Source organism: Anser brachyrhynchus, assembly GCF_964034855.1.
Source record: "Anser brachyrhynchus genome assembly, chromosome: 6".
In the NCBI taxonomy this organism is placed as follows: domain Eukaryota; kingdom Metazoa; phylum Chordata; class Aves; order Anseriformes; family Anatidae; genus Anser; species Anser brachyrhynchus.
This window is the reverse complement of record NC_137700.1, coordinates 10987067-11012683: the sequence shown is the minus strand read 5'-3', so window position 1 is coordinate 11012683 and position 25617 is coordinate 10987067. Positions and strand designations below refer to the sequence as shown.

Genomic DNA, 25617 nt, shown 5'->3' with positions numbered 1-25617 from the left:
GACTGGGTACAGTCAGAAGCCGTAGTGCTTCTCCTTGTGGTTTTTCTCCTGTCCTCAGACACCGAACATCAGCAACGGGGAATGCAGCAAGAACGCTGCTCAAAGGTTGCTTCTGTGACTTTCCTCATTACAACAGCAGGGCTAATTTGAACACTGAGCTAAAATCCATGCACATTCTTGCTTGGATAAGATAAATTATTTTAAAGCTTTTGACTTGCTTTGAGAGGACACCGCCATTTTTGGATCTATGACGGGATTAGAGAGGAGTCACGCCACCAGGCAAACAAATATTTGCAGAAAAGCTTTGTGGAGAATAAGGATGAGGCAGGCCATAAGCTTCCATCTTGTGTGTGGAGAATTTGCTTTTTTTTGGCCAGCATTACCCAACATTTAACTGCAGTCTTCTCTAGTGAAAGAGTATATTTACTCTTACTGGTGAGGGTAAGAGAGCAACCAGCTCAAATAACCTGCATAACATCGCATCTTTTTCCTCAATGCACTTCTCAGGAATACCTCACCATTGGGATATCACTTGTCTTAATACTACCGTTATTTTCTCCAAGCAAATCTGGCTGCTTCTTACTTTCCTTGGTGAAAACCATTTACTTCTTAAATGCAGAGTCATTAAGCTGAGGTTATAGAAGGAGTCTTTCACATTGGAAGAAGGATCATGAATAATTCCTGTGTCTCTCACCCTGGGCCATTGCCATACATTAGACTACATATTTGAATCTTGGCAGATGATTGAAAAATATGCACCACAAGCAACCTCATTCACTTCAGTGGTTCTTCTAGCAAAGTAAGCAAAGCGATACAGAAAATGGGCAGGAGTATCATAATCTGGTCCCTCCACTCCCACTATAAAGGAAAAAAAAATAAAAAAAAGCTTTCTGCTTTACTCACAAAGCGGAATTCCAAGCAACCATTTACTATTAATTTTTTAATATCATAAACCTCTGTGCAAACTCATGACCTCTCTCCTCTTCCTTTCTAGCTTTCTTTGAAAGTACTTTGTAATGTAATGCATTTTCCAGAGGTCAATGGGAGAATATTTGCATTTTGATAAATTTAAAATTTTTGCCTCTAGCATGCTCCTCAAATGCACTGTGCTAATCAGAAGCAAATAATGATCTCCTAGGTGCTTTAAGTGGGTGACTAGGCATACAAAGGCATCACAAAACGCAAAAATTAGTGAGAGAGCAATACATGGTAGAAATAAATAAGAAATACTCTGACCATGCTGGAAAAAGTGTTTTGGATTTGTAAGCTGAAAGTTCTGCCTGGGCTAAGCAGCTAAGGCGTTTCTGTGCACCGCTGAAGGGATAAGGGCATTCGGGGGACTCCTGCCTGAGCTGACTGCACTGATGGGGGGCTGGCTTCTCTATACACAGCACCCAAATGTCAATATACTTAGATGATGCATAAGCATTTCTGACAGCTTTTCATACCATCAGGAATACCTCATCTTCTGAACAACCCAAATCCTAGATTAGGCAGGATCTAAAAAAATAGGGCAGTCCCAAAAGCGTGGGTTTAGCTGCATGGAGGTCTTATTTTTAGCACTAGCGATAGGTTTATACTCAAGCATGTCTGCCCCAATGGGGATGGGGTGTATGGGAGAGGGAAAAGATTGGAGCTGAGCAGATTATTTATTTATTTTTTCTATCTCTCCTCCTTTTTTCTTTCTTTTTTTTTTTTTTCCAGCTCAAGTATCTCTGGCAGACAGAGGTTTAAAGAAACATGAGCACACCTTCACTAACCACGGCATCAGAGGAAAAACTCCTGATAAGCAGATGTTGCTTAGGCAGCGCTCAGCTAGGCAGTGTGTGCATATGAGCGAAAGAGATGGAGATACAGGCAGACACTGCAGTGAGTGTGTGTGGCTGCAAGCAGTGGGAAATGTTTGTGTGTGTACATTTGTGTGTATGAGAAAACACGTGAGCAAAACTGAGCTGCTCCAGTGAGCATTTTGTGTGTGTCTTTAAGAGAAGGCAAAGTGAAACAGCCAAGGGAGAGAGTCTGAAAAGAAGAGGAAGGAATGACCAGGTAATGGCATGGCTGGAATAACAGCAGTGCAAGGTAAGAGATCTAGGCATCAGGGAAATCATTTAAAGCCATATTGATTTGCTTCAGAGGTCAGAAAAAGCAGATGCACTCGCTACTGTGGAAAGGCTCTGACAGCAGCCACAGCCTCTTGTTTTCCTGTTCCTTTTTTTTTTTTTTTTTTCCTTTTCTTTCTTTTTACTGATGTGGAGTCACTGAAAAACTGTGATGCAAAACCAACACAGGCCGTCTCCTTGCCACCTCCACCTCTCCCCCCGACAAGGAACCACAATCTCCGCGTGCCTGCAGAAGGGATGCGCGCCCAGCGAGGAGGCAGGCGAGCCCTCAGGCAGCAGGGAGAACGTGAGAGGGAAGGAGGGAGGGGAAGGGATCAATGGCTGAACAGCAGCTCTGGCCGTTTCCCGTAGCTCTGATGCCGTGATGAGCTGCAGAGCATTTGGAGCCAGCTGCTGCAGGAAAGGCACACATCTGGTCCATCCATCCATCCATCCACCAGCATCCCTGGGTTGGGAAAGGCTTCCGCAGCACCAGTCTGCAATGGTGTAAAGCAAAGTTACAAAGGGAAGGCAGATCAAACACACTGTACTCCTCCTTGCATCTAGAATATTGAAGGGAAATGGGACATGACATAAGAAAATGCAGAGTTTCATCATTGTGCAGGAAATTCTACATTTTGGAGAAAAAAGAGGGGTGTTTGTTTACATGTAAATACTGTCAGGTTTTTCTTTCAGTGGCTGCAGTGAAGAAATCACTGGGCCTTGCTCTTTAGAGTTGTGCATCTACATTAATCCAGCTGGTCCTTCATATATTTGTGCAGTGATACAACTGTAGAATTAATACAGAGACACTGTAGCAGAGATGTTCAAAACACCGCTTTTCCAGAAAAAGCAAGTACGTGTGAGGACCTGGCCCTGGTGGCTTGTCCTGAGACCCAGAGAAAGCTGCTCCCGAGGCCACGTTTTGGAATATCCCTCAGATTCAGACTTTTCCCACTCAATCATCTTATTCACTGCCAATGGCAGTTTCAGAGTCACAGAGATCTTTGCCAAATTCAAGTCAAACTTCTTGAACAGTTATAGCGATATAGTTTGATATGTTCTAAGATGTAAATTTTTTCACTTTGCATATAAAAATGAGCTAGACTTCACAACAGCTGGGGTAAGGAGCACTCAGAAATATTTCTCTAAGAGTGGAACTGGTGCATTCCTTATTTAATCTGAAACCATTTTTTTTTCCTCCTTGAAAAAAACACTAGGTGCATTACTGAATGAAAAAAATCAATAACTCCCCTAACTCATTCTGCCTTAGCTACTGTCCCATCCTGCCTGTTTTCACATCAAGAACCTCAAGTGTAACCACACAGGATTGCATGTGTCATTTAGGTTTTTCACTGGCTTGCTCCTTCCTGAACATCTGCTGAGCACTGTCTGATTTGTATGAATTATGAGTTAGGCTTATAGCAGGTCATAAAATTTCCATCAGAAGAGTTTTCCTAAAGAAAATAGTTTGCAAGTATATGGAATTCTTTGTAAAAATATAAAATTCCATTTTTCATAGAAAATGGGAATTCTGTTCAAAATGTAATATACACTTTCACTGAAGATGTGTAAAAACATATATATATATATATATTGCAAACAGGAAAAAAAAAAAAAGCTCCATCATGTTTTCAGTGATAAAATAATCTAACAATGTCCTAACCAGCACTATTTTTTATTTTTTTAAAATATATATATATATATTTGTTAGAGTGATGAGTGTAAATCCAGAGTAACTCCCTTGGCCTCAGTGAAGTTACTTCATTTATGCTGTTGTAAATAAGATTGAAATCTCAGTCTGTGTCTGGTTCTTGTGATGACTATCTTAGCCTTGTAGGTACATTAAAAAAATAAAAATAATAAAAAAAAAACACATGAGATTTGACGGATTTTGGGTCAGGGGTATTGTGAAGAGTCTTAACTCCCTGTGGATTTGGTTCCAGTACTGCTGGTCAGAAGCCATTGAAATGTGGGAATTTATTATTAAAAGTAAGAACATAAATACAGTTAAGTACTTAAAAATAATTTACAACTATATTTTTATCAGCTGTAATTTCAAAATCAGTGTCACACAGAACACAGGCTCAGTTTTAAAGGGTAGGTCCATTTCTTCTAGTATACTAGATGTATCCTAAAATATCTTTAGATCTGTGGACAGGTGACTTGAACACCAATGCTGAAAATGGACTTTAAAAATCTTCAGATATATTTGTAGGCTTCAGAAATATTTTCTCTTTTCCATTTAAAAAACAATAACCTTTGCTTTAAATAAAGGAACAAAATATCGCCACAAGATAGGGCGAACATCTGGCCTTCAGAAAGCTGGGAGCCATTCCCACTGAAGCCAAGGCAGGGCACAGAGTCTTTTTGTTCACAAAGTACTTCAGTATTTGAGTTATGAGTTAATGGTAGTTCCACTGCATGAATTCAAGTAGAGAAATTAGGCATCTAAATGCAAACACTGCTTTCTATTTTAAACCCAGCTGGTTTGCGGGCCAGAGCATTTTATCTACAACTATCAGTTGAAGCCATCGTGGCTGTTGCACTGCTTTGGGTTGGCAGGTAGTGACTTGAGCAGGAACTCCCGTGATCAGCTTTTAATGTATTTCCACCCCCCCCCCCCCCCCCCCTTCCCCATAGCAGTGCCAAACTTTTAACACTGATAAATAACTAATTGTGAGTGATTCTGGTTTTGACGTCAAATAAAGTGAAGAACGCAGTAAGAGTGCAAATTTGTCCTCAGTCTCAACTCCCTAACTTCAGTGGTATTACACTACAAATAGCTGTAGAGTAGGATTTCTTATATAAGCAATAACACAGTTTGTGTTAAATAAGAAAGTACCTTAAATGATGCCTTGGGCTAAGTAGCTCATTTAATCCCAAAATTTTGTTGCAGTACAACCTCTTCCACACTGGTCTAGGGGAGTTATGAGGCATGTTACGTACTCAAACTTTTACAAAGAATTTAAATGATTTCTTCTTTGGTTTTAGACCAAAACAGTATTTTTAGTAAACATTTATTGGCTAGTTTTCAACACCCTCCCACCCCCCCCCCAAAAAAAAAAAAACCACCACCATCATCACCCCCCCAAACCAAACAGACACTTATTACAGAAAATGTCAACTCTGCTCCTGTTCCGTAAACACCTAAAATAACCTGGCCCCCCATCTTAAATCATTTTGACCATAGCTCTGTTCTTTCTACACATTCTAAAATCATAAGAGAAAATAAATATTGAGATAACTACGCTGAAATAGCCTCCCATCCTCCAGATTTAAGAAAAATGTCTACTGTGATTTTTTTTCCCCACATAATTGAAACATACAGTGGTAGTTATTTATAAAAAAAATAAAAAATAAAAAAAATGTTTACAGGCAAAAAGGATTCTATCAAATAATTTTCAGACGCCTTTGAAAAGCAGCACTGCTGTGAAGCATACAAACAAACAAACAAGATTTTACTTCATCCTAAAAGCCCAAAACCCAGCTGTGCCCATTTGAGCCTTGCCTTAGAGCACTGTTCTGGTTTTGCCCCTCTTACAAGCGACTGCTGCCTTGGTTAGTGATAGCTCCTTTTTCTGAAGGCAGCAGCTCTCAGGTGAGCAGAGCCAGAGACACGAGGGCCTTCGCTAACACAATGCTTCTGGTGAGCCCCTTCATCCTCTAGGGACTCCTGGACACCCCGTGCAATCAGGCTGGTGCTACTTGGCTACCTCGTCCTCTCTTCCCCGCCCTGTTTCTACCTACCTACTGGGGCCTCTCTCCCCTCTCCCTTTCAATCCAGCCTTCCAGCTCAGCCCTGAAGCCTGGAGACACAGCTCGCACTGACAGCTGTGCATGCAGAGCTGATTTATTTGGCTGGCGTGGCACTGCGCCAGGGAAGAGGCCGTCTGAATGGTGAAGCTGTTAAGAAACTAATTGCGTGATGAACTGCAGTTACAGTGGAGCCTTTACTGTTTGCTTCATCTAATCACATTTGCTACCAAGGATTTTTCTTGTTTGCCCCTTTTCTGTTGTTTGAATTGGAAGAATACCAGGTTTACAGCAGGGATGAGCTTGGCTGATTGGCTCCAAAGCCTTTATCATTAGCTTGTAGGTCCCTTCATTTGTTAAAAGGCTCAAATAGTGTTGCTGCTGTGTTTCCTTATTTTCTCATCTTGGACTGGGAAGCTTTGAACTTGCCAAGATCTCAGTTCAGAGCTCTGTGTTTGTTCTGCTCATGTTGATGAAGTCACTAATCCCTAAATGAAGGGCAGGGAGCTTTTGGGGTTAGCAATTTCATCATCCTTAACAGAGAAAACAGAATCCCTGACAGCTCAGGTGAGCTAACGAGGAAATTATTTCCCATTGCCTTGTGTTCAGATCTATTTCTGAACAGGGGATCTGAGCTGAAGCCTTGGGTTGCAAAATACCAGCCTGTGGGAAGAACAAAATCAGGGGAGAAAGAACTCTGTGCCACTAGATCACCTTTAATTAGGTCACAATCAACTCCTTCGCAAGCAAAAACACCTCATCGAGCATTTACCTAACTGAAAAGCTGTTCCTACCTGGGAGAGATGTGTCAGTAAGGGACAGACCTAATGATCCGCTGCCTGACCACAGCTTCGATGGGGCCTGTGCCACCCACTTCTGTCTGGTCACAAATGCTTTGCAGCAGCACCAGAAACGTGGCCTGAGATATTTTGCCACCGTGCTTGTACTGCAGAGTTGACGCTGTTTGCGTGCAGTTGGTGATAACATTTTTTATTTTTGCAAGGACTATGTTGATTTTGCTTATAGATATTGGGTTCAAGTCAACATTGACTCATTCTAAACTTGACAAGCTTCGGGCCAAAACTTACAGTTTCTCCTGATTTCAGTGCAAAACTTGCTCCGTGGTCACTGCCTGCCTCTTAGAAAATGTGCAGTGAGCCCATTCCACTCACTGGTACAGGGGAGCGGTTGCAAATTGCATTATGGATGTTTTGTAGAGCTTTCTACAGAAGCCATTTTAGAAGTCAGCCTTAGTTACCTGAAAGTTACATAAATAACAGTTACAAGCATGTTCCAAACTTGCCTGCATCATTCGGAATCAGATTCTTAGCTGGTTTCACTCCACCTTTTCCTTTGAGTTACACTGAATCGGGCTGGTCTTTATACCCTGCTCCTTTCCTTTTGAAGCCCACTGACTTTGCTGAGCAGTGAACCAGAGCTGCTAAACTTCAGTTGCTGGGGTTATCTTCTGCCTCCTCATTGACCCACTCAGCAAAGGCATATTGTACACGAAGGCAGAGTACTTATGGCAGCGTACCTGTGGGGCAGGAGTTGCATGCTGTCAGAAGCCAAGGGCTTCAAATGGAGCCTGGCCTTCCTGCTGCTGCCGGGAAGACACAGCAGCCAAAGAAGAGCAGCTGGACCTCAGCACAGAAAGTCACTCTGACAATTTTGCTGCATCCTCCCGAAGAACTCAAATCAAAACATTTGTCAGCTAAAATCTCATTAACGGTTCCCCCCCCTCCCCTTTTATTTTTTCCTCCCTGCACAGATAGAATAACTCTTAAAACTAGATAGACTGCAACTTTCTCAGTCTCCTGAGGTAGCCACTAGTAAGAGCTCTGCAAGTCAAGCAATCTCAGGTTGATGCAAATGGCTATCCTGGTTCGTAGTTCATGAATTTCAGCCCAAGCTGGTAAGCCTTCCCAAACCCTAGGCAATTCCCCTTACTCTGCAGGACTGCACTCTTCTCAGCAATAAGGTACAGGATGACTCAGGCAACAGAAACATTTACAAAATGAGGTATTGTTCAGGCAATTTTCAGAGCCCGGATGTCTGAGAAGAAAAGGTTTTGGGAGCAAGGATTTCTGGGAAAAGTGGAAGAAAGGGAGCCCAATTACAGTAGGATAATGAACTGATGCTTTCCCTGATATATCAAATCATAAATTATAGTGGGGAGACAGGATTTGTTTGTCCTTGACATCGCACGTTACTGAGCCAGAACTAGTCCGTGATAGTCTGCGTGCACTAGAGCTTGTGTGGCTCTCCTTGCCCCATTTGTGAGATTTTCAACTAAAAGAAAGATTACGAACCGATCAATGGCGAAAAAAATACAAAAAAGTCAGGTCAGGAAGGAAACCTATATGCTGCCTGGTGGGATCATGGTAATAGCAGATAAGCTTTGTGGAAGATGAGAACAGTCAGAACATCGTAGTAACTGCAGGAATGAGCTGGTGGCCATGTCCTTTCACTGATTTAAAGGTCTGATTTGAAGAAATCAGATCAATATATTATATTTAGTCTACACAGTAACAACAGTACAAAATTAATGGACATAGAGAAACCAATTTTCTGTCACCAATTGGTTGTGTATTGCCCTACAAGCCCTTGCATAGCGACCTGGACTTGCTCCTTACCTGTCACACTCCCCCAAAAGTTTAGCAACACTTATCTGTGTGTGTGTGCACGTGCTTGGGCAGGGGGTTACTGTCTAGCCTCCTTTCTCTGGGTCCTCCTTAAAGGCAGTTAGCAGCTAACCCCTTTTAACACCAGACACCAAATTCAGTCATGGAATAACTTTCCTGCAATCAGTGCAATTAACAGGAATGTTTTGACCCCAGCTTCACCTTCTCTGAAATGCGGTTCCTGGTACAAAGTGTTGCACTACATTTGAGAGTGACATGTTATGCATAACTGGAGGTCAGGATCATCACATGAAGACAGACGAACCCCAAAATAATTGGGAAGTCTTCTATCAGATATTGGTTCAAGACAGAATAAAGACAGAAATAATTTGTACTTTCAGATCTTATTTCTACTTTCTCATTACACAAAACCAATGCAGTGCACCACAGCCCTAACCCAAACATGCCATTACCTAACAACATACAAAAGGACAGCCAAAGTGGGGGCACACTGACCAGTGCTGTATGGAAACGTGGATCAATACTTGAATAGAGAGAAACGCTTCTCCTCACTGTCATAACCGATGTTAAAACTTTTTGTTTCATACATATTTTTCTTATGGAAGAGGATTCTCTTTCTTTTATTCAGGAAACCAAAAAAGTCTTCTGCCTAGGCTTGCAATGCTTCTCTGTAGATACGGACCATCTATCTTATTGCTGGCAGACTAGAAATCTTAACCATGAAGGAAAGGGCTGGAAGCTCACCAGACCTACAGTGCTTGTGCGCTGAGTTGATGTCAAGATGACAAAGTATCTTTTGAGATAACATTATTCAATTTTTGCTCCAAGTATTTCTGGTGTATTCCTTTAAACTAAAGAGTGGCACAGGACTCCATAGAGATGGGAGCTTTGCCTGAAAATTTTAAGTGTTTGACTGTGAAATAAATTGTGCTTCTTTGCTTAGCAGTACAGCCATTTCCTTCTTTCTTTACTTGTTTTCCCCCATATAAAATCTTGTCTTCCAGTCCCACTTGCACAATTGTCCCTCCTCTCGTGATGACTTTCAAATGATCCCTCCCGCTCTGTGTCACGCTACCCTCTCCTTTCATGACGTACGTACAATGACATCTCTTCTCTGTCATATACAGCCTAATCCTTCTCCTTGAACATCATTTGCACAGTAATCCTTTTCCTTTTGTGACAGAAGCACAAGACTCCCTTTCCTCCGCTGCCATTTGCAGAACAACCCCTTACTTCTTGTGGCCCAGAGAGTAACTCTTCACCTTCTGTGCCTAACACAAAATGATCACACTTAAGCTTTCCTTTGATATTTTCCATCAAGCGCACCTTTATGCTAATTCTACAAGAACAGACTGCTGTCCTCTCATTCCTGGGTTATCCAAATATTAACCTGCTCCTGCTAAGTGAGCAATGTGAAATACCATGGAAAGGTATACAGCCAAAACTAACTTGTTTTGAAAAATTTCAAGAAACAATCCCCACTTTCTCACACGTTTAGAGGAAAAGACAACAACTAGTATGCAATTATTCTAGCATTTATTTTCCTTTTCATTCCCTTCCTTTTCAAGGACACAATAAAAAAAACGGGGGTCAGGAGTAGAGAGTAGGAAAATAGAGATGAATTGTGAATCAGAACTTGAACCCAAACATCCCAAACTTGGTCCTTTAAGTAACTGTGGCTTGTGTACGTACAACATGAAAGATTTTTTTTTTTTTTTTAAACAAAAGAGGTTCAAAAACTGTTTTGGCTTAAAAGCTTTCCCCCCTTCAATTTTTAAATTAGGGTAAACTGTAAATGAGTATTTACAAACAAATCTACCAAAACAGACCAGTTACTGCAGCAAAATGAAGTGAGAAAGGAGAAGACCAGCAACCAGAACTGCAAGGTTTCATCAACTCAGCAAGTCATTTAAGCAGCTTTGCTTTAAGCTTTATCCAAAACCAAACAGATACCTGTTTAACCAGGGCTTCGCTGCTTCCTCCAGCTGGGAAAGCCTTGTCCTGAGCCTATCCCCTGGGCAGCCACAGCAAGACAAGAGGCTGAAAGGGCTGGGCTTGATTACCCTGATTTGATATCCATTTTACACAGCAGTATTGCATTTGGTGATGACTTTGGCTTAAAATGATCCTGTTTACTTCTTCGACCTGCCAATTTCCAACCTAGTGCCACAGCATGCCCTCCAAACAGGGCTCAAATAATTAAATGCTAAGGTTGAGCCTTCACAGAAACCCCATGTTTAGAATCATCACTCTATGGGCTTTCTTTGCTATTGCAGTGGCATGCATTTGCCAGGCTTGGTTTGACAATGTATCCTTGGTTAGCTACACACAAATTCATTGCAACAGCAACACTAGATAATACTTCTGTGCTCCTGTATCTGTAGTACGCCTTGACATCCTGTATGGTGCATTTGAAGTGCAAGATTTACTGCATTTGCTGGCAGAGTAGCTGCAGTGTGTGGCATTAGCTCCTGGCTGGTACTAGCTGCAACGGCTGCTTGAACTGAATTCAGGGTGGAAAACCACCATGTTTTTTGAACAAAGATAGTAATTATGGTAACCATATCACTTCAGTGTTTTTCTTTCCTGTGTTTATGAACAAGTGATGTCAGCCAACAAGAGCAGCAGCTTCTTTTCTTTAAATTAATTCCTGCTTTGGAATAGTGAGACTCCAGATATGATAAGACTTCCAGCTTGGTATGTTTTCTCCTGCATCTTTTCAGTGGTGCATTACACATTCACGACAATTCTTCATCCCTACTGTCACTTTTATGGCAGTGTTTTCCTTTTCCTCCTCTTCAGTCATGTGCATGCTGATCCTCTGTGTCACAAGCAGCCTGACCCCTCCTTTATATGGGCCCCCTCCTTCCTGTGCACAGTCCTGGATTACACAGTTAAAAGAAAAAATAATTTCACCTACAAAATGTAAATCATGTAAAACAATGTAATTGTTCTTGTTGCTATTTTTATTTCCATTAACCACCAAAACCAGTCTGGATTGAATAATTAAGCAGCTCTTTGTGTCATGGGTTTCAATGCTGAACATGACCCATTAACCCCATAGGAGCAAGGTCCTTGAATTCTGAATAATTTTGAGATTAAACTGTGATGAATCAGGGCTGAGATAAGAGCCAGGCATCTTAAAAAAAAATCTGGAGCCTGTTCTTGGCACTCAGGGTTTGTTCTGTGTTGCAAGCAGTTTGTGCTCTTCCTTATTTTTTTTTTTTTTTTGTGTGTCTTCCCCCATTCAATTCAGTCCCACGGGAAATACAGAAAAACTCCACTTGGAAGAAGTGTTTGTTCTAGCTCATTCTATTATTGTCTGAATTTCTCTTTTCTTGCCACTGAAAATGTTTGTATATAAAGAAGACCTTAGCATTATTAGGGCTCATCTATTCATAATGCTTGTTCTGTACTTGAAATTGTCCTAAATTTCACTCTCTTGTCATTTTTTCTCCCCTCAAATAGAGCCTTGTTAGCTGCAACTAGTCTTGGACATGCTTCTCTGACATGGATGCAGCTGATACAACATGGTTCAGTCAGCTCCATCAGTAACAATATTCCTGGCACTAATACAAGCGTGCTGGCCTGTCCTTACCTAGCAAGCTGTGTGGCCAAACTGGTCTGTAAACTAAGGAAGAGCAGTGCTGTCCTTCTACATCAGCTTCCGGAAGCAAAAGACTGAATGTTTTTTACATGAAACAATGTGTTTTAAGATCTCTTCCTGAACAGGTGCTTGGGAAGCAGAATGACGGCTCTATCCAGAGTGGCACTGACCTGCAAAAATACACAACAGAGAGTTAGTACCCAGCTGCAGTCTGCCATGTATGCCTATGGGCACACATACCACTCTCCTCATGTAAAAAATTGTAGGGTTAAAAGAGACTAGCATTTAAACTGATCTGCTACACAGAAGCAGCCATACCATTATTTTGCCCCATTATTTTTGTATCAGCCCCAACTGCTTCTAGCTGAGTTCCCTTTCCAATCAGCTCTGATTTAGGGACTCTGATTAAAGGAGAAGTTTGTCACATCCCTTAGTGATCAATTACAAAGTTTAGTGAAATGACTGCTCGCTGTTCTCATGGCTACAAAACAGGTACCAGTCATGTCGTGCACTGACATAAACCACACGTGTAGTCAGTGACATGACTAGAGCTCTGACATGAGTAATGGAGGTAAGAGCAAGCCCTGCTCTGGGCCTGTCGATTCAGGAAATGCAGACTTTCAGGTTCAGAGGAGGAATTGCTGCCGGGGTTGCTGTTGCTCAGAAGGGCCAACACCACCGCTTTATCCAGTGCTGCTCCAGGTTGGAAAATTTCCTCCTCACTGACTCATCTTTGCCTTCTCCATCTGAGACCACAAACTGTTTCTCAAATTTCAAGCTAATTACCTAGCCTGGCTGGAGGGCAGGTGAAAATAAATAAATAAAAAAGAAAAAAAAAAAAAGCATTAGGTGTAACCTCCCTTTTTCTCAATACTAGCTGTGTCACATACCACAGCAATGGGCCACATCCTGAGCTGTGGGGAATCAGAACCTGAAGTACATAAATATTCTTTCTATACTTTAAGAAAATGTGCAAACTGAGAAAAGTAGGTACAGAGTTAAAAGATAATGTTCTGAGAAAAAACATTAACATATTCAGATGTCTGAAAATATATCCTCCATCTGATTAATACAGCTACGTATAATCAGGTAACAGTAATGCTGTGTTAGCTGGGAGTGTTCCCCAACACTTAGTGATCGATTGTGAGACATATTTCTGAATACAGTACATTCATTTTGAGCTTTGGTTTTATCACAAGCCTGTAATTACTTCTAGGGACAAAATACTGATCAGAGGTAACGGAAGAAAATGAACCACTGTTTTCCAGGGCACAAATAGACTTACACTTTCTTATAATACCTTCAACTGAAACCCGTTTTGAGCAAATAATAACCTAACTGTAGGACAGCATACTACTACAGCCTGATGATGGCTGCAGGAATGTGCACTAGCTAAGGAACTGGATGAGTATCTGCCAGAGAGGAACCTTTGTTTCTTTAAGAAAGTTTTCCATTACTATAAGGCAAAGATAAGTCACTTACCATGCCTAACATGAAATTGGTGAGTGTGCAGGTAAAATCTTGTAGTGACACTTAGAGATATTTGCAAAATCCAGAAGCACACTTTCCTCTTTGTCTTTCTCTCTCTTTTTCAATATGTTCTTTTCTTTCCCTGAGGAAGAAACAATAACTTCATTCTGACTAATATACAGAAAGTCTCCTATGACCAGAATGGTAAACTTACAATGAGGCATTTTATTGGCCCCAGCCTCAGCCCAAATAAATCCCTTTTGTGCAGCTTGATCTTCCCTTCACAGGCCTGAAAGACCATACTTCAGCCTTACCAATTCAGCAGGAGCTGCAGTTAGTGCAGGAGAGTGAGGGGCATCCTGAAGCAAATCACTGATCCGCAAAGGAGCATCACCAGCTTTGGAAAACTGCTCTGATGCAACACCTAGACGAAAACACAACCACAACAGAAAACAACATGACCATCTGTGAGCTACTCCTTCTCCTCATAAACATGAGCCATAAACTCTGCTGAAAATTAAAAAAACCCTCAAGCAAGCTGACAAAAAAGTCCTGGCAGGGGCTGGAAGCCACTGCATCATAGAGCTGTGCCCGCAGGAGCACCTGGGGCCTGGTGGCTCTCTGTGGCTGGTGTGGCCAGGCCAGCCCAGGCCCAGTTCGAGGCAGCTTTCCCAGGCATGGCAGAGCACGAGTGCCAAGGCAGCAGGTGTCACCCTCTGTGCCTGGTGCTGATGTGGATATCACGTCCAGGGACATGGCTTTGGCCCGTGTTTCACCACGCTGGGATGCTGTGAATGCTTCCTGGTGAGGAGGCTGCACCTTCATGTATGGAAATGCAGCACATGTTTGTGGGGCCCAGAAGCTGCTCATGAGAGCCTCTATGCCATACACTACCTGCCACAATGACAGGTTCGCCTCGACAGTATCTGAGTGTTTCTCCAGGAATAAGTTACAGGCTGGGGAAGCACCGTGCGGGCCGTGTGTTTACAATCAGCAAACAGGGGAAGGCCGCGCGGTGTTGGAGCGGAGTTGCAGCCCAGCCAGCCTAGTGTCAAAGCATTAGAGAATGAACTGCACTACCCCCAACCTTAAGGGCTGCAGATAATGTTCAGCAGTGAAGTTTTATCTGTGCTCAAGCACCTATTTTTTATGCGGCTAAAGCTATGTCACAGATGTTCCTCGCTAGAATAGATTTGCTCCGCTAATCCCGCACTAAGCTGCTGGCAGGGCTCCCCCTGCGCTGCCGGCCGGGGTGCCGAGCAGCCCCCTCTGCCCCCTCCGGCTCCCACTGCCGTGCTCTGCCAGGAGAGGGAGCCGGCAGTCTGAGATTGGGTGGCCTTTGATGTTTTCTGTTCATAAATCAGAGGGGTGCTGGGGCTGCCCCCCACGAACGTAGGCCTCCCTGTTGCTCTGGGTGGACGTTCAAGGGGCTGAGGATTTCGCGGGCAGGCCGCGTACCACAGCAGGGCCTTGGGTCTTGCTGGCTCCCAAAGCACTCTGATGCTCCAGACCGGGCTTTGAGGCCCTCACTCGCTTTTCCTGACTGCTTGCCCAGGTGAACTCCAGTGGGAGTCTGGACTTGATGAAAATGAAGTCTAAAGGTTCTGGCATGACATTATACATGTAAAACCACTGAAACGCAGCCACTGCTGGAGCAGAGAGTGGCGACCAGCGGAGGCAGAGCGAGGCAAGCGACAGCTGGGAGGCGGGAAAATTTTGTTCAAGGCTACCAGGTGGCACACAGATGTTTGACAACATTTCTTTTAACTTAGAAACACATCAGCCTTTTTCCCCCTGCGGTATATGTGTTTCATTTTGAGCAAGTAACTGGCAGCTGGAGAAAGTTATTAGAAAATGCTAAGTGTAAGTTCCAGCACTTGCAACAGCAGCAGAATTACCTGTTTCCTATTCTGCCCAAGCTTTCTTTTTCCCTTTTTAGATATTGTTGGCCTCAAGTCAAGTTTTGCTGAAGTTATGTATCAGAAGGGGAATAAGTGGAGCTCCAAGCTTGTTTAAAGAGTAGAAAGGGAGTTGAAACAAAGCTGGCAGAGATACCAATGCAATTATTATCTAGGTTCTGGATGGGATTGGGGCTGCTACTAAGAAAACAGGAAATAAGTGAGAAAACAGTCCGTAAAAACGTGAAGAACAGCCAATTCTACAAGGCTCCACTTGGTGCTCAGATGTCTGTAAGTACCGATAAAGAGCACACGTGAAGAGAAGGCACCGTATCATTATCAAAGGCCCTTTCAGTCTTATTTTCATTTCAGTTAACTTCAAGTGCTGGCGTCTGGCAAGGGAAGGAGAATAACCTCAGATCTTTGACTAACAAAATGTGACCGCTGACCATGCTGTCCTCTTTTTCTTTGAGGCTGTGGGTAGAAAACTGTGCTTCCCTTGTATTTTCTTCCAGATCTGAATGTAAGAACAGAGACATTTGGTGACAGTTTGGGAGTGAAACATTACTTGATTTCTGTTATTTGTAGGCTAGAAGAAGAGCTCCTCAGATGGTACTGAGTTCTGTTATCCAGGAGGTGCCTAGGAGCCAAGCTAGGAAAAAGATTATAACACAGCGTGAGCAACCATTGGGACCACTGGAAATTGTGAGCCACAAAGGAGGTTCCTCCATAGGAAGTGCCTTTTATTGGCTCCGTTGTGAGTCAGAAGAGTCCTGCGCTCTCCTGATGCCATCAGCCTACCTTACCCAATGCTCCCAGGGGCTGGCTTTGCCGCTAGCTTCTGGGAGGCCATCAGGGTGCAGGAGGTGTTTAGTGGCCTGTCCCCCCGTGTTTATGGGGCTGTTAACATTTCTGTCCTTGCAAAGGTCTCTTACTGATAAGGGTGAGTGGTGTGGAGTTATGCATACATTGTGGTTGCAACTTCCCATCTTTGTACCAGCCAGCACATTATCATATACATAAAAACCTCAGCAGCAGCAGCCCTGCGGGACTATTTACATCCACTGGCATGAACTCATTGCTGCAAAGGAGCTCAAGCCAAATCCTGCAGAGACCAGTGGGAATCTCTCCAGGCTCTTGCAAAGGCTAGTCTGCACATTGGAGAAAATGTTGGGGCTTGGTCATATTTATCACCATTCAGGTAAAAAAAGGTTGTCAGTTAGCACCTTTCCTAACACAACACATATTTTCTAAAGCTGAAGGAAGGTGAGCTTTTTTACCTCCTTTTATTTTTCAACCAGTTATTCTGATTTACTTCTGAAATTGCACAGCAAACTAAATGGATGTTCACGGAGTAGCCAGGGATCAATCATTACATTTTCATGTGTAAACTGATCCTAAGGTATCTATCAATCTGTTGTAGTCCTATCTGCGGAAGATATGCCTGATTTCAGAAAACTGAGAACATATAAAGGAAGCTAAGGCAGGGCAACATTCACTTTCCTTGGCTTGCTCTCTAGAAGACAGTTGATGAGTGAGTTTATTATCCGTGGGAAGCATGAACTAGCCAATACACCCTTTTCAAGGTTTGCAGATGCCTTAATCTAACTTGCTCATTTAATTTGGATCTATATACCTCATGAGAAGGGCAGAAGATTTTCATTTTCAAGGCCTTATTTAGCCATAAAAAGTGTATCACGTTAGCTAAGAGCAGGTCTATGAATTTCATTTTATTTGGTGACAGGAGAAATAGGCATATATATATCACCCTTTCAGTAACCGCTATTAAAAGGTGCATGTTTCATGAAGAAACGGTGTATTCCATGTCATAACATCTTTAGTGAAATAAAATTCAAGGTTGTTTGTAGTATTTGTGCATGAAAAGTATCAGTTTGCTCATAGTCACATGTTAAGAGTATGAGGCAAAATTATAAGCCCCTTTTTGTGACTGGAACCAGCCATACCTGGAAAATTAGGATGAATTTTGCTCAAATGCTGGCTCCAACAAAGTCAGTAGGAGTTCTTCTATGGCCTCAATGGAGCCAAAATTTCTCCTAGATTTTGTACTCTTTTAGATGTTTTACAATTTAGTCACCAAGGTCATTAAAATGCTATAATCCCTGGTGTGATCCATGATGGGGGTAAAAGCACTTATAAAGGGATTGCTTTCTAAACTGGTGTAATTATGGTAGCAATTCCCAAAGCAGAACTATTGCAAATGCATTTCCAGTTCCAGTTTCTCAATCTTTTGTCAGTGTTCATTACAGCAGTGATATGCTTGTGTCTAAATCTTGTTGATGTCCTTCCAGAGGGCACTAAAAACCCTAAAGTAAGTAAAGAAAAATTCAGTTGGTGATTCTGACTGGCTGCTGAACTGCTGCCTCTTGAGCCCTGTCCCTCAGCTCATAATCTATAATGTTTGCTCATAAATTACAAAGACTGCTCCCTCTTTGTTTATATTCATCCACTTACAGTTTGTCTAACTGAAAGGGAATTAGGAAAAAACAAAAGCAGCCCTGCCCTCACCTAGCCATGGATGATACTGGGCTAACAAGCCCACAAGAGCTGTCAGCACTTGCCATAGTCCCTGGGAAGTGTGGTGCCTGGACAAAGCTGCCCTGTGGTGGGGTGGGTTTGGTGGGGCTCTGGGGACAGTGTACGGGGCTGGCACCAAATCTCAGGCTGGATAGGATGCCTCTCCCGGTGCTGCATGCCATGGGGTCCTGAAAGCCTCTTAAGGGACTAATGAAGCCTACTGAGAGCTGACCTCTCCTTTTCCAGTTGTTAAGAAGGGGATGTAAAGGCACATCTCTGAATTAGGGTGCAAAAGATTCAACCTGAAACAATCACCAAAGTCTCACACAGGGTGAGAAGAGAGCTTGACTGTTTCCTGAGGGTGATCCTCTCAACATCGATGAAAAACGGCTAGAGGTAAATACAATTAAATGCTCTCTTAAAAAATCTAGATTATAAGTGAAAAACCTGACCATAGGGCCCACTTGTTTTTAACCTCGCAGCAGCACTGTGACAGGGATTCCCCGTCCTGCAGCTGTGAGCAGCTTTCTTCACAATTGCAAGTGACTGTAACGTGGGCGGGTGATTTTAGAGTGACAGCTACACAGCTGGGGGGACAACGTGGCACAATGGCCCTTTGTCCTCCACAGAGGACGGACCACCAGGAAGGGGGAGGCTGTCCCCAGGGTCCAGCAGGGAAGCTCTTCTTCCATCTTCTCTGGTGACATCCAGCATCTGCTTTTCTCTCTGGTCCTTAAAGCCACCTCCTTTCCACTCTTTAACTAGCCTCTGATGTTATCTGGGCGAAAAAGTGCTGTTCTTTCGGCAAGGAAACCGTAAAACAGCCCAGTGTATTTATTCTCTTCCTTCAAGTGTGTCAGTCCTTTGACTAATGATGACAAGATTTCTGTTCTTGTTGAGTTGCTAGCTTCTTCACAAGTGCTACTAATAAATACTTCAGTTTGGAAGCTAATTTCTTACAACTGTCTGGCAAATTGCACTGACACAGTCAACTCATTTCTCATACGCCTTTATCAGATAGCTACCAGATTAAAGACTAAATGAGCAACACCTACTTCGATTAGATACCAGATTAAAGAGCAAATGAACAATACTTACTTGGATTTGAAATGGTCACTGGGTTCACTGTGATTTTCTGTCTCCTCATTAGCCCCCGGAACTATCCAGTCACCAGCATAATGTGTTGTTAAAAGGCTCTGGCTTGTCTCCAAAGCGAGAAGAAAACCTGCAAATAATAACATGTCATTTAAATGCATCTCTGAAAGCCTGAAGGTGCCTCAAATAGATTACCACTTTGGACTTTCAGAAACCATGCAGTCCAGTGTTTCTTACTGATGTTCCCAAAGAATTACAAGCATCCAACATTTACATCTCATGACTCAATAACCTCTTTTGTAGTAAATAAGCCCAGGAAATTCTAGTTTTCTATCAGAGAATTTTTCTGATTTTTAGTACATCAAGTGTAAGTAGTACACAACCAAATCCACATTTACAGCTTTTTGAAAGCCCACAGCTAAAGAGAGTTGGTGAGTAGGTGTAGTACTGTGCTGGGATTCAAAGCAACGTCACCTTGCTAACATATATATTACCATATAATCACAGCTAACAATAACTTGTCTGTGACAGACCCATTTCTTCCACAGCTGGTGGGCTCTTTTTTTTTTTTTTTTTTTTCCCCTTTTTACCTTGTGATCTTTTGGCTAGTACTGCCAAGAAGCCACCACATGTTGCAGGCTCTTGGTGAATGTGGCAGGCAGTAGCAGAACCATCTGAAGGTTACAAGATTTAGCATGAATAGTTTTGTGATTTGATCCTTCAAATAATAATTTTAAAATCTGTAGTAATGTAAGTTATCAGCATTATTCTCCAGCCTATGTTCCTCCTTACACTGAAAGTAGTTGTTCTTTATGGCCTAAAACAGAATGCAATCATCATCAATAACATTCTCCAACACTTGATTAACCCAAACGCTTGGATGAAGACTAATCACCCAAATCTTTACTTTGTGAAAATGAGGAAGAAGGCATACTTACCTCACTGTCTCCTCACTTCAGAAGCTAAGCTCATACCATAAAGATTTTGCAAAGAAGCCTCCACCTTACAAAGACTTAAAAAAGAGCTAAAGTTGTGGCCCCACGGAAGTATAGAAGACATGGATCAGGTCCACAACATAGGTTTAGCAACTCGTGACACCCATGTGGGTGATTAATTCACAAGTCAGGCATATGCATAAGACTTGACAGACCAGAGGGCTGCTGTATGTTTTAATGGTATAAAATGGCCCAAATCTCACAAATGGTAGCCTTAGTTGCTATAACAGTAATTTTACTAAAATTAGTGCCTGATACATCAAATAACTTATTGATGATAAATAATCTGATCAGTTCTATGAGGAGGAAAGAAAATTTAATAGGACATATAATCTACTGGGACAGCAAGAACTCTGTCATTACTCATGTGCACGGGAAACAAGGAAGCAAGAAAATATAGTACTCTGAGCATATTCTAAAAGGATCATTGTGCAGAAAAAAATCTCTCAACACAAAAATCAAAAGGTTCATAACAGGGAGAGGCAGTGCCTGCTCTGCAGTGACAGCTTCATGTTTATTTATTCTAGGAAAAATAAGAAGGAGATACTGAAGTAAAGACAAGATAATTTTATTCCCAGATCAAATAAAGGAACACAGAGTGTGTTCTCATCAAAGTGATTACTTTAGGGGGAACTAATACAATGAACGTTATTAAATGAAACAACTTCTTTATAGGGCATCTCACATTAAAGATTTTAGTGTAAGTAATATTTCTGTCAGGCAAAGTGATTCAAGACAAAACATCTTGTAGAAGATACAAAAAAGACCTTCAAGAAGCCTCAAATTAACAAGATGTGCATATGAACCTTTGTGAGAGCTCATATAGGATGGCACTTTCTCAGAGAGTGCATGAATTTATGCATCTTTATAAAGGTACTCCTTAGTAATCACATACTTGTAAAAAATGTATTCTATTTACTATGCTTCCTTTGCAGAAAATTATCCCTTTGCTTAACAGGCCTAAGAAACAAGGATGTCAGGAGCAAAAATGATGACTGTCCTTTTACTAGTTGTTTGAAATCTTTTATTTTAAATTAGCTACTAGATGTTGCTAGATGTAGAGCTAAAATAAAAGGCTGCTCAGCAGAGACAACTAGGACAAATCCTCAGCTCTCTGGGAGCTGTCTTCTTTGCAAACAGGAAGGACATGCGTGTCTTTCCCCCTATCGTGCTGGAAGCCTTAAGAGCAAAACTCATGCCATGCCAAGCGATAGGTGCAGCCCATGAGATAAACTTGTGCAGATGCCTTGCTGAGCACATATACACACCTTAGCACTGGCAATAAGAGCTAAGCAATGTGGACCTGCAGTATTTCTTTGTGTTCTGAAATGGACTTCTGTATATCAGCATACTTGAAGACCTACAGCTACATTTTATTATTCTAGAATCTGAGAGGTCTCAGGGGGTAATTATTTATAAAATGACTAAAACATCTTGCCTCGGGTGCTGAGCTCTGGAAAGCCATGTCTTCTCTCAGGGTCACAGGAGTTAGAGATGAAAAAGCCTGACTGCATCATCTTGTATTGTTCCCTCCAGTGCCTTTGCCAGTAATTTATCAAATCTGTATTTATCTTAGCATTTCTATATGGCTCCCATTGCACCACTTTGCAATATTCAATTCCTTTATTCTCACCAGGGCCCTATCTGGTATGTTCTGCATCATGTGTGATGTAGTCCTGAAGAGAAAGTTCGTAGCAACAGAAAATGACAAAGTACAGTCCCTTTTCCTTACTTGCTACCTCACTATCTAAATTGTCGTCTCATTCTCATCTGATGGGGTTTCTGTCTCTCCCATGGGAGAGATGAAATTAGTGAGAACGTAGGTGGGGACTGAGCTTGTTCTTGGGCATAAAGAGCTCAGAATTATCCTGTGCTTTCCGCTACTTTCTTCCAAAATATTCAGGTCTTTGCAGGAAGTACAGAATTTCCAGAATATCTCATGGCAAGTATTTGGTCAAGTTCTATGGCTTTTACTATTCAGGAGGCTTGGCTGCAAAACAAATGTGCATTTTTTTGGGGCTGGGATATTCTTTTGTTTTCTTCAAGTAAGGCCTGTGTGCCTATTAGCTTTTAACACTAATTTTTGATTTTCTTTAATTCCTTTAATTTTTCAATAAAAATCCATTAAAAAAAGAAAAGGAAAAAAAATAGAAAATCCAAACATTTTGTTTCTCTTTGCATTGAGCAATTTTTTTGAGCTCTTTTAATCTTCTCTGTGAACAAATACTACAAACCACAAGCTCTAAAAAGCCATTCTTCAGTGGCCAGACATAGAGATCCCAGAGATTTCTTCTCCAATCCAGCTCTTCTCTGGAACAAGGGATTCTGAATCTGGGTGTTTCCTGAAGCATTGGATAACCCCAGAGAAAGGCTGTTTGGGTTTGGTATAGAATCAAGAGTAAATTGTCTGGTAAGTCAGTGTCTGCCTTTGTTCTCCACAATTCTGCCAGCTAAGTAAGCACAGCACATGCTAATAGCTATTTATGTTGATTATGACTTGCAAATACCACAGAAGTACACAAGGAAGTGACACATGGGAAAACATGGCTCTGAAACTTTGCTGCTATAGCACACTTCAGATGATAAAATCATTATCCAAGAATAACAGAGGGTATATTTTGTATAGGAAATACATTTCTTGTAGACCTAAATGCATCTCATTATTAAATTTAGAATTCCACAGATTTTTAATCCCAAAGTGTGCTGTTTTCAGTTGCAGTACTTGCAGGTAATGTAAGAACCTGCTGGCACAAACCACCACTTCTGCCTTGAGTGGCTCAACAGTCATTTGTAAAAACCATCAGTGAAGGCATAATGGAATAATAAACCAGAACATGACAAAGTCTGTTGAGACTCTTTCAAAAATTTAGAAAGTTATGTACAAATATGAAAAAGGTGGTGCAAGCACTGACATTTTCATGCATAACTTTCAAACAGACCTTCTTTCCCTGTCAGATTGATAGCAATAGAAGTTTTGAATAAAACATTGCAAAGACTGTGACTTGTTTCAGACATTTTCTCAACGGTCCTAATCCAGACTGGAGGCTGGAGGCGTTGGCCATTGGCTAATGGTTGATTCTCATTTACCCTGTGGGTACTTTTCACAGTTCTGGCATTATAAAACAGCCCTGAAGTGTTTGTAAAATACAGTTTACATTTGCGTTGTGGCAAACGAGAAACGAGTCCCAAAGTCCTTAAAGCTAAAGTTGGTAAGAATGTACATTTTATAGACTGGCAGCTTTTTCATAACAGCCTCTCTTCTTTGTCTTTGTGAGTCACAAGAGAAAACAATCATTCAATAAAAACATTTTCATCTTAGAGCCATCACTTAGAAGTAATCTTTCTTTGTAGAGAAAAAAAAAAGCATAAATTCAGTGTTATTTACCATTTACTTTTTCTTTTAGATTTTACACATAACAATATAAGCCTTCCTATTACTCTTATTAACATACGGAGAAGTTCAACAAAAAAAAATAGCTCTAGTTATGAATCTTTGACTTATTCTAAAACACAAATGTTAATTCCAACAGTGGTCTTGTTGTATGGTGTATTGTCCTATCATTTGTTAATGTGCAACTAATATTTCTGGGGATACTGAACCTTCCCTGGATACTTATTTTTAGATGAGATGAGAAGGGCAGATGCCACTCCAACATAGACACCTGTGAAGACTTTGTACTAAGGATTTTGCAATTCACATCAGTAGTTTTATTAGAAATAAAAACACCAAAGGTGTATTTCCCAAAATCCCTAATACTACGTATCTATCCCACACCTTGTATCTTATTTAAACTTTAATTTTGTCATGGCAAATGAAACTAGATAAAACATTTGTTATTAGCTTTGCTGTTTTATAAATTATTTAATTTAATTTGGTGGAACTTTATCATGGAAAAACCTAAAGAGAGAAGCTAAAACTCACAGACTACCAAATACTCAACAGAACTTGCTTAATGCCACATAAAGAACTGACCTAAAGAATTTAATTATTGTTTTAAGGACAACTTTTTTCCAGCCTCCTTTTTAAAGTTTGTTCTCAATATAGGCAAAGGCATTAGAAAAATAAATAAAAAGTGATATTTAAACTTTGTAAAGTTTGCACATTTAAAGTATGCAAGTACTTTGTCATTAATTCAAGATTCTTGGAAATTGAGCTATAAATGAAACTAGACACCCGATCTGCAATGGAAATACATAAGATCATGAATTGGATTTAACCGGCTCCAGTAAATCATAACATTGTTACTATTGTGTGAATATTTCATTTTAGCATCAGAGTAAAGAAAGCCCAATTGAAATTCAAAAACATATGCTTTAAACCCTTCAAATTTAAGAATAGAGTTGTGCACATATATCGTTGTACACATATATCGCACGTAGAAATAAGTTAAAAACTTAAAAACTGTGAATCTTGGATTATTAACAGCTTAAAAAATGTAAAGGCTGAGTAAATTTACTGGATACATCTATTCTGTCTGGATTTTTGACCTAGACATCCTATGTCTTTGAAATCACATGTCCTCAGAACAAAACAAAACAGAAAACAGGCTCTTGTATAAAACATAGTGTGGATTCTTCAGGGAGATCTTTCTTCTGTTCTGTCTTTTTATTTATTTATTTATTTTTAAAGCATAAGTACAACTATCTAAAATTGCGATTGCAGTAGAAACTTTCCATTCATGTGGAAAGGAAAATAAAAAATATTTAGCCAACCAACCCAGAATGTCTCTGTTACTTAACATTTGGTCAGGGTATTATTCCTGAAGTTCATCAATGTGAAAATGAAAATATCTTTTGGGGGAGTTTCCAAGTGTGAGCAAGGAAGGAGTTCAATACAAAGTCCCAATTACATTTTGAAAGAAAAGGAAGTCGTAGCACTTATTTCTGGCATTGAATCTCACTTCAAAACTACAGAAGACATTTTTACAATCAAGTGTTGCACATATTTATATACAGCTCTGAAAAAGGCAATTAATTATATTATATTATTAATTAATTGTTATTAATATATAAACGTAACAAGCCACAGAAAAGTTGCAGAGGTACAGGCACGATTACTTAATATGCATGGTTAGGAGAAAATTAATCCAGACAGACTTAGTTGCACTAAATTTAGAGACCCAGACGACAGACTGAACTAGAGAGCAAAGCCTCCAGGACTAGACTGGAGCAAAACAGAAAATTTCCTCAAGCCTAAGCTTGTGCTGGAAAGGACCAGGCACGTGCCCCAGTGCCTCTGACCATGCTGCTGAAGAAGGTCCTGTCTGCATACAGAGAAGGGGATTTCCCACCTGTATCCATCTGGACTCCAGCCGTGTTTCTGGCCCATCATCTCTGTCTCTCTCAGGAGCCCCATATCCATTCCTGACCTCTCAGGAAACCTTAGTCATTTCTAAACAGCAACACAAAGATTCACTCCTTTCCTTTTGTTATTAGTCCAGTGTAGTATTAGATGCTACTTAATACACGGAAAGAGAAACAAATAACTCATAAATCTTTGGGAGGAGTTTTTCAGCT

At 41.1% G+C, this 25617-nt stretch overlaps 1 long non-coding RNA gene across 11 annotated transcripts in view; it reads right to left on the bottom strand.

Moving 5' to 3' along the window:
* Nucleotides 1–285: 285 nt before the first annotated feature.
* LOC308197589 overlaps nt 286–25617 on the bottom strand; it is a 455405-nt gene continuing 430073 nt past the window's right edge. For all 11 annotated transcript variants that reach the window (XR_013953116.1, XR_013953117.1, XR_013953118.1 and 8 more), the window contains 6 exons: nt 19109–19235; nt 13892–14001; nt 13590–13719; nt 12099–12277; nt 10454–11381; nt 286–2596 (listed from right to left, as the gene is read on the bottom strand). This is a non-coding gene — a long non-coding RNA (uncharacterized lncRNA). The remainder of the gene's footprint in view (nt 2597–10453; nt 11382–12098; nt 12278–13589; nt 13720–13891; nt 14002–19108; nt 19236–25617) is intronic.